At 41.8% G+C, this 10244-nt stretch overlaps 1 pseudogene; it reads left to right on the forward strand.

Annotated features, from left to right (window-relative positions):
• The first annotated feature begins 9279 nt into the window (after window positions 1–9279).
• Window positions 9280–9839, forward strand: LOC101282673 (60S ribosomal protein L17-like; annotated as a pseudogene).
• Window positions 9840–10244: the final 405 nt, after the last annotated feature.

The following is a 10244-nucleotide window of genomic DNA, read 5'->3' on the forward strand; positions in this document are numbered from 1 at the left end:
GAAACAACCTAAGTGTCCATCATCAGATGAATGGATACAGAAGATGTGGCACATATATACAATGGAATATTACTGAGCCATAAAAAGAAACAAAATTGAGCTATTTGTAATGAGGTGGATAGACCTAGAGTCTGTCATGCAGAGTGAAGTAAGTCAGAAAGAGAAAGACAAATACCGTATGCTAACACATATATATGGAATTTAAGGGAAAAAAATGTCATGAAGAACCTAGTGGTAAGACAGGAATAAAGACACAGACCTACTAGAGCATGGACTTGAGGATATGGGGAGGAGGAAGGGTAAACTGTGACAAAGCGAGAGAGTGGCATGGACATATATACACTACCAAACGTAAAATAGATAGCTAGTGGGAAGCAGCCGCATAGCACAGGGAGATCAGCTCGGTGCTTTGTGACCACCTGGAGGGGTGGGATAGTGAGGGTGGGAGGGAGGGAGACGCAAGAGGGAAGAGATATGGGAACATATGTATATGTATAACTGATTCACTTTGTTATAAAGCAGAAACTAACACACCATTATAAAGCAATTTTACTCCAATAAAGATGTAAAATAAATAAATAAAAGCTAGCTCCCACCAGTTAAATAAAAAATAAAATCATTGACTCTCAAATGTGAAAAGAAACCAGCAAAACATAAATTAATAAATGTTTATTGCCAAAATACAACATTATTTTAACCTCGTTAATTGTTCAGTTTAGTATTCATAAAAATTCCATTACATCTGAAAACCATTTGTAAGTCAGATTTGCTCACTTTGCAGAAACTCCTGAGCAGGCACAATGATTGCTAAGAAATCCTAGCAAATTGTCAATTAAATAAGTTTCCAGTAGCCAATAATTTCTAAAGAAATCTTTGGCTTATTTTACAGCAAAATAGTTCTTTCTAATGCAGGCTTTGGGTGTGTATTAGTACGTATAATGTCTGAATGTGGTCTGAAACCTGGTACTGACCTTAGAATGTGACAGTTCTTTGTGAAAAACTATAAACCAAAAAACAGAGATGGATCTCCAAGTGACAATAATTGTCCAGGTGCAAATTATATAATTTTGGGGGTCTCACTCAAAGCAGTCTAAGGACAAAAGAGATGAACTCATTCATTCATTCGCTGAACACTTTCACTGAGCACCTACTATGTGCCAGGCACTGTCCTAGGCAAAGCAATACAACAGTAAAGAAATTAGATAGAGCAGCAAGGAGCAGTGTAAGGTAAGGTACCGGGAGGTGGAACTCACTAAGCCGTGCCTGCTGCACCCACCAGAGGCAGGGCCAGGTGAGCCCCACAAGAGGAAAACAAAAGGACCTCCAGGATGCCTGCCGTGGAAGGCCACCTTGCGTCCTCAGAGAGAAGGAAGGAAATTCACATTGATTAAGTGCCTACTTTGTGCCAGACTGTGCTGAGTGCCATGTCATTCATTCCTGTTGACCTCTCCCCACAGCTCTGTGGGTCTCTTAATTCACAAATGAACAGCAAGGAAACTGAGACCTGCCCCAGATCAGACAGCTGGTTAGCAAGTGGGTCACTCAGGACTCAAGCCCAGGTCTGTCTGACGCCAAAACCACACTTCTTCCCTCAGACACCCTTGCTGCGGGGCAGCCTGCCCTGATCACTGCATGCTCGGCAAGTTCCCCGAGCTGGCACTGTTGGTGAGAGCCAGAGACAGGGCAAGGTTGGCGGGGGTGGGGGGTCACTTTAGTGCTGTGCCTCTTTGTCACTTCCTGGGCACAGAGGTCCCACCCAGGGCCCGGCTCTGTCAGAGAACCCCTGACAGAAGCCTTGAAGGTTCTGGATGTGCCCGGCCTCTGCCCTTAAATAAACAGCTCTCTGGCCAGGGCAGGGTAATCTGGCATCTGGGGAGAATGCCACCCCTGCCCTCGCCAGCACCTCTAGTCGTTCAGATGGTTACCTGTGGCCGCAGCAATGCATCACCTCGGGATCCGAGCTCAGCGTCCTCTACATCCGTGAGCAGCATGGCAGAGGGCTCCTTCCCTTCCTTGAGGTCCTCAGCTCAGGTCAGCTGCTCCCCCAGCAAGCCCCAGGCCTGAGAGGACAGTGCACTGTCCTCTCCCGGGCTCTCTGCTCAGCTGACCTCTCTTCTCTCCTCCCCACACCCACCGCTCCTCAGGTGATGCTGAGCCCTCTGTTTCTCAGGACCAGATGCCAGAAGCACCAGGAATAGGACGTCTTTCAAGGGCGACTATCTGATGGGCCTTCATCCTGTGCAGGATGCTGGGGAAACGGTTAATGACCCCACACCTGTCTTGGGCATCCCTTAAAAGTGGGTGAAGAAAGCAGTTGGCCTTCTGTTTAGTTTCCTGGCTTTCATCCCCTTTTCTTCAGAGTATTAAGTATGAAGGAAGAGGCAGCGGTAATTACATTTCTTTTCCCTCTTGCAAAAGAGCGGCTCTAGAGAGTTGGGGGCAGGGGGTGGTGGGTGTCCTAGACATGATATTTGGACTCTTTCCTCCTTGGTACCTAAGATAGAAGTCAGTCTTCCTGTCCTCCTAGGGGCTGCAGGTACCACAGCAAAGACCTGGCCAGAAGCCAAAACTAATCAAAGCAAGGGAAAGCAACAGCAACAGCAATGGATCCCAGCCAATGACAAAAATACTCCAATATAAACTCTCTCTCGCTCTCTCTCTCTCCAGTTGGCTTTCTTTAGCAGATACCACCAGTCGCCTACTCAGTATGCCTTCTCTTTGTCTTCCTTCATTGTGTTCAAAGCCTCCACTCCCTTGCATCTAGGCAGATGGGAAGATGCCAGCTTCCCCTTCATCCTGTGAGGACTTTGGACAGAGTTGACTCCAGATACAGTGGCCAAAGTAGAGTTTCAAAATGTGAAGTCCATCCATTGGAAGAGACCCTACAAGTCTCATTCCTTTAATCTATTTGGGATTTATTTTTATAAATGATACTAGATACGAGTCCTCTTTAATTTTGTTCCAGATAGATAGCCTGTTGCACACATTATTTATTAAATAAATCATTCTTCTTCCATTGAATCGAAATACCACATTTTCATATGTAAAATCATCCTAGAACAGGCAAACTATTATATATAGGATGGATAAACAACAAGGTCCTACTATATAGCCCAGGGAACTATATTCAATATCCTGTGATAAACCATAATGGAAAAGAATATGAAAAAGAATATATATATATATATATATATGTGTGTGTGTGTATAACTGAATCACTTTGCTATACAGAAGAAATTCACACAACATTGTAAATCAACTGTACTTCAATAAAAAAATTTTTTTAAATCCTATAAAATGAGATCTATTTCTGAAGTGTCCATCTGTGTTTTGATCTATATGGCCATCCCTAGGCCTGTATCATACTGATTTATTATGGTGGCTTTTTAGTTAAGCAGATGCCTCCTTACTATGCTTCTTTTTATACTTTTGCTGGCTGTTCATAGGCATTTTTTCCTCCATATGAAATGTAATATCATCATAATCAATTATTCCCCCGAAATCTCTCATTGGAATTCTAATTGAAATTGCATTGACATGAGTAATGACATAATGGATTTCGTTTGATATTAACACTTCCAATCCAAGAACATGAAAGTTTTTCCAGTTATTCAGATGTTGATTTACATTCTTCCATCTCATACTATCATTTATTTTACAGGTTCTGTACCATTCTTATCTATATTTAAAATTTTTGTTGATGTTATCAATGAAATGTTTTCCCATTTCCATGTCTTATTTCTAGAATAAAGAAAAGCTTGTGTCCCACATCACCAAATTCTCTTATTTCCCCTTCATTCTCTAGGAAAAAGTCTTTTCCTAGAAATTTTTAAAACTGGAATTTCTTGGTTTTTCTAGGTGTAGAATCATATGATCAGTTTACCTCTTTTTTCTCCATTGCTTATACTTACTACAGTAAGTAAGTCCCCTACATATGAACGAGTTCTGTTCCGAGAGTGCGTTCATAAGTCCGGTTTGTTCATTAGTCCAACAAAGTTAGTCTAGGTACCCAACTAACACAATCAGCTATATAGTACTGTAATAGGTTTATAATACTTTTCACACAAATAATACACGAAAAAAACCACAAAAAATAAAACATGTTTAATCTTACAGTACAGTACCTTGAAAAGTACAGTAGTACAGTACAACAGCTGGCATCCAGGGGCTGGCATCGAGTGAACAGGAAAGAAGAGTTACTGACTGGAGGAGGGAGAGGAGGTGGGAGATTGTAGAGCTGAAGGATCCTCAGCAATAGGAGACGGAGGGCAAGATGCAATTTCACTCACGCCTGACGTTGATGGAATGCATGTTCGCAGCTTCAAAAGTTTGCAACTTGAAGGTTCGTATGTAGGGAACTTACTGTATTTTATTCTTATTTTGTCTTAGTATATACAACAGAACCTCCAAAATAATATAGAATGATAAAGGTAATAGTTGGCACGTCTTTTTCCTCCCACTGTTGTGGCCTCTCCCATTGTGGAATACAGGCTCCGGACGCGCAGGCTCAGCGGCCATGGCTCACGGACCCAGCCGCTCCGCGGCATGTGGGATCTTCACGGACCGGGACACGAACCCGTGTCCCCTGCATCGGCAGGCGGACTCTCAACCACTGCAGCATCAGGGAAGCCCGGCACGTCTTTTTTGAATTTCATTGACTTGCCTTCATCATTTCAGTACATAGAGTGATGTTTCCTATTTTGTTTTCAAAAAAGAGTCTTTTGTTTTAATTGAGGTATAGTTGACCTATAACTATATTAGTTTTAGGTGTACAACATAATGATCCAATATTTGTATATATTGCAAAATGATCACCACAATAAGTCTAGGTAAAATCTGTCCCCGTACATAGTTACAATTATTTTTCTTGTGATGAGGACTGTTAAGATCTACTTCTTAGCAATGTTCAAATATGCAATACAGTATTAACTATTGTCACCATGCTGCGCATTACATCCCCATGGCTTATTTATTTTATAACTGGAAGTTTGTATATTTTGACCCTCTTCACTCATTAATCATATTTAAATAGCTTTTCTTAACTGCCATTTATTTAGAGGGTTTTTTTTTTAGGAATAACTGCTGCAGTTGTTTTTAATCAAATTTTTTTAGCATTTATTGCTCTGATCATATTTGCTTTTCTCTTATTTGCTGATATAGTTAATTATTGATAAATTTCTTGATAATTTAGAGGCAACCACCCTTGCCTTTTCTCCTTGGTTATAATATACCATTCACTCGGTACTTTGCTGTATTTATTTGTACATGTTAGGTAGGCCAATTACATCTCCTGATCTTGGAGAAGTGGCTTTATATAGGAGACCTCCTGTGGGACCCAGCAGCACACTCCCCGCTGGTCACCAGAGCTTTATGCTCTAGAGGTGCCCCTCATCTGGGTTGTGTGGGCCTTTCTGTTGTGGTAGGGGTGACTGCTGTGGACCCACTGGTCACTGAAGCTGGCACTCAACCCAGTTAGCTGCCAGGCCCTGCCTCGTGTGGTGGTTGCCAGCCTCCTGCTGGGCCAGGCCAGGTCCCCGTGCAGCTGGCTGCACAGCCCAGAGTGTCCAGGGCTGATGACGGCCCATAAGTGTGTGTGTGGCGGGGGGGGGGACTGTGTCCCAAGACTGGTGCTGGCCTGCCGGTGGGCAGTAAGCCCCTGGCACTAGTAGGCTAGAGGAAGGACTCCAAAATGGCACTTGTCATCACCAGTGTCCTCAAGATAGAATGAGCTCCCCCAAAATAGCTGCTGCTAGCATCTGTGTCCCTAGGGGGTGTCCAAATTGCTTCCTGTCTCTCCAGGAGGCTCTCCAAGATCAGCAAGGCTGTCTGACCCAGGCTTCTTTCAAAGTATTACCTCTGTGCTAGGACTCCGAGCATGTGAGACTTTTGTGTGCACCCTTTAAGAGCAGAGTCTTGGTTTCCTACAGCCCTCTGGCTCTCCCGTTCGCAAGCCCTGCTGGCCTTCAAAGCCAGGCATTCCGGGGTCTCATCTTCCCGGTGCAGGACCCCCAGGCTGGGGAGCCTAATGCAGGACTCAGACCTCTCACTCCTTGGGGAGAACCTCTGTAATTGTGATTGTTCTCCTGTTTGTGAATTGCCTGCCCCAGGGGGATGAATCTTGACTATACTGTGTCTCCGCTTCTCCTACCCATCTCTTTGTGGTTTCTTCTTTGTATCTTTAGTTGTGGAAAATCTTTTCTGCTAGACTTCAGGTCATTCTCATCAATAGTTGCTCTGTAAATAGTTGTAATTTTGGTGTGCCCATGGAAGGAGATGAGCTCAGGGTCTTTTCCTACTCCACCATCTTGGCCACATCTTTCTCTATAAATATTTAAATGGTTATTTAAATGCCTACGTAATAGCCTCGATTTACCTCTCACAGAGCCTAAAATATTTACTACCCGGCCTCCTAGAGAAAAAGTTTGCCAACCCCTGGTATTTTTTTTTTAATAGATCTTTATTGGAGTATAACTGCTTCACAATACTCTGTTAGTTTCTGTTGTACACCAAAGTGAATCAGTCATATGCATACACATGTCCCCATATCCCCTCCCTCTTGAGCCTCCCTCCCACCCTCCCTATCCCACCCCTCCAGGTCATCGCAAACCACCGAGCTGATCTCCCTGTGCTGTGTGGCTGCTTCCCACTAGCTAACTATTTTACATTCGGTAGTGTATATATGTCGATGCTACTCTTACTTCACCCCAGCTTCGCCCTCCCACCCCATATCCTCAAGTCCATTTTCTTTTCTTTTTTTTTTAACCTCTTTATTGGTGTATAATTGCTTTACATTCAAGTCCATTTTCTATGTCTACATCTTTATTCCTGCCCTGCCCCTAGGTTCATCCGTACCATTTTTTTTTTTTAAGATCCCGTATATATGCGTTAGCATACGGTATTTGTTTTTCTCTTTCTGACTTACTTCACTCTGTATGACAGACTCTAGGTCCAACCAACCCCATTTCTTGATTTTCAGATAGGTTGCTGATGATTTGCATGTAATATTCTCTTACTGTTTCAATCTAACTTCTCTGTTAGTTCTCTGTCTTTTCTTACTCCTAATCCTGTATATTTTTGCTCCCACACTTTTGTCCTTAATCAGGCTCATGAAGAATTTATTTATACATTACCAATCTTTGCAAAAATCTCGTTTTTCCATTTATATATACATTCTACTCTTTCAGTTTTCTATTTCTATTTTTCATAACTTTAACTTTTGGCTGTGTAACCACATTTCATCATTATTTTGGACACCGCTAAAAAAATAAAACTCTTCGACATTATCTAGGTCTAGGACATAAGGCTTTCTTATCACTTAGAATGTTTATTCTTTACTTATTGGAAGAGCTCTTTGAAACTCATTAGGCATAAATTTTAATCATATTTCTCTTATGCATCCATAAAAGAAAAATAAAATCACTTAAAGTACTTCTAAGATGTCTTCTGATTGAGAGACCAGCTCTTTTAAATCATCATCCACTCAGTCATCAATGTTCCAATTTTTCCACACAATTCTGTCCTCCGTGCTGGTGACACAGCATTTCCTAAGAGCGTCCCACAACTGTTTCCAAGATTTTCTTCCGAATTGCTGATACTCACTCTTCAAGTTTTGATGCTAGCTCTCTCTTACTGGAAGTGTCATTCAAAGTATTTCAGACATCAACCAGTATTCATAGCCCTTCTTCAAACAGTGCTTAAATGGTTTTTTGACTGACATCTCAAGGGATTTCAATCATGCCACCAGGAAGAACAGCCAAGTTCTTACAGGCACAGGTAATAACAAGGTCACACTGCTACATGGTCAAAAGAAATTGAGGACATGTTCTGATTTAAGAGATATCAAGGGCTTCTCTGGTGCCGCAGTGGTTGAGAGTCCGCCTGCCGATGCAGGGGATGCGGGTTCGTGCCCCGGTCCGGGAGGATCCCACATGCCGCGGAGCGGCTGGGCCCGTGAGCCATGGCTGCTGAGCCTGTGCATCCGGAGCCTGTGCTCCGCAACGGGAGGCCACAGAGGGGAGAGGCCCGCGTACCGCAAAAAAAAACAAAAACAAAAACAAAATGGAATAAGATGATCTTTTTTGGTAACGTATAACTAGTTTTATAAATTTTTGTGGACATACACACATATGATATTTATCCCAAGAAAATGAAATTAAAATTAATGAAAATAAAATCCACTAAGAATTAAAATCAGTTTGATAATTGTTTCATTCAATTCCTCATTTTTTAACTTATTTTTTTTCTACTAGCTATGAAAGCAAAAAAATTAAGAAACTTTGAGAAGCCTGGAGTTTCTGGGTAATATGGAAACTTAAGTGGGTCTGCGGAGTGAGGTTCTTTTGTAACCACATGGTCAAGCAGAGCTCAGGTGCAACCACAGCATTGGAAGTCGGAACAGAGGTATTTCTGTGGGCTTGTGACTGACAGGGTCATGAAGAGAGCTTCTAGGATCCTGGTAATACTCCGGCTTGATTTATTATTATTATTACTACTCACTCGGTTACATGGACATATTCAGTTTGTGAAAATTGTATGATTTTTATACATTTCTTTTTATGTATTATTCTTTTTTAGAAGTTTTTCATTTTTTAGTGTAACCACAAGGTAAAATTATTTAATGCCAATTCTTCTTTCTTTCCCTAATCCCTGCTCTCTTCAACCAATATTGATGTACCAGAAATATTGATTCCACCTTTAGATCTGTTTTGGGAAAACTGCTTTATGTTTTTGCTGCTTGCTTTCTTCCTAGGTCTTTTCCCATATATTAGTCAGGATGGTTTAACCTACAGCTAACCCAACATTTCTAAGGCTGAACTTGCTCACACAAAGCCCTATACAGGTCAGGAGAACTTCCTCTGTCTTGTTTTCATCTAGAAAACTTCAGAGTAGCAGAGAAAGAGGAATCTGGAGAGTCTGCCGGGCTTTTAAGAGCCAGGACTGCAAGTGGCTTACACCACTTCCGCCCTCATCAGACGGCCAGAAACCAAAAACTGCAAGGGGGCCTGGGGAAAAGGAGCTATCGTTCCGCTCCTGGTGACGTGACTTAACGGCCTGAAAGAGCATGTTCCATGTGTCAACCCTGCAATCTTCCCAGCTGTTCAAGATCTCTCTTAATCCTGCAAACCAGCTCTTAAACTCATGAAACTGGTGTCTTAATCCCTTTTCCTTCATCATAAAATCAAATGATGTAAGTAAACATTTTGCTTTGTTAAGAAAAGACCTGTGCTTCCTTTTCCAGTAAGCAGCCTGAGGTGACCTCTAAAAACTGTTCTCTATTCACTTGACCCAGAAACCCCCACAAAATCATGCAAGTCAAGAGGTTCAAATCTTTGTGTTCACTTTAAGCACACTCGTGAAACTGCCCAGGCCGTTACGGGTATGCATATCTGAAAAGCCGCCAAGTATCTGAAGGATGTCACTTTAAGGAAGTCATGTGTGCCATTACGTTGTTACAATGGTGGAGTTGGTAGGTGTGCCCCAGGCCAAACAGTGGGGCTGGACACAGGGTCGGAGGCCCAAAAAGAGTGCTGAATTTTTACTGCACATGCTCAAAAATGCAGAGAGTAATACTGAACTTAAGGGCTTAGATGTAGATTCTCTGGTCATTGAGCACATCCAGGTGAACAAAGCCCCCAAGATACGGCACAGGACTTACAGAGCTCATGGTTGGATCAACCCATACATGAGCTCTCCCTGCCACACTGAGATGATCCTCACAGAAAAAGAACAGATTGTTCCTAAACCAGAAGAGGAGGTTGCCAGAAGAAAAAGATATCCCAGAAGAAACTGAAGAAACAAAAACTTACTTACGGCCTGGGAATAAATGCCGCAAAAAATAAATGCAAACAAAAGTAAAAAAAAAAAAAGAAAAAAGAAAAAACTTGTGGTTACAAAGGAGAAAAGGGAGGGAGGAATAAACTAGAGATTTGGGATTGAGAGATACACAATACTATACCTAAAATAGACAAACAACAAAGACCTGCTGTATAGCACAGGGAACTGTACACAGTATCTTGTAATAATCTATAATGGAAAAGAATCTGAAAAGAATATATATATATATGTATAACTGAGTCACTTTGCTGTACACCTGAGACATTGTAAATCAACTATACTTCAATAAAAAAATTAAATTGAAATTGAAAATTGAAAAAAAAGAAAGCAATAGGATTCCAGTGCTTATTTCTAGTTAGGTTTGAAGTGGGAAAGGGAGAGTTTTAACCATCAATTTTTACTTATTTAAC

The sequence above is a fragment of the Orcinus orca genome, chromosome 5 (assembly GCF_937001465.1).
Source record: "Orcinus orca chromosome 5, mOrcOrc1.1, whole genome shotgun sequence".
NCBI lineage: Eukaryota > Metazoa > Chordata > Mammalia > Artiodactyla > Delphinidae > Orcinus > Orcinus orca.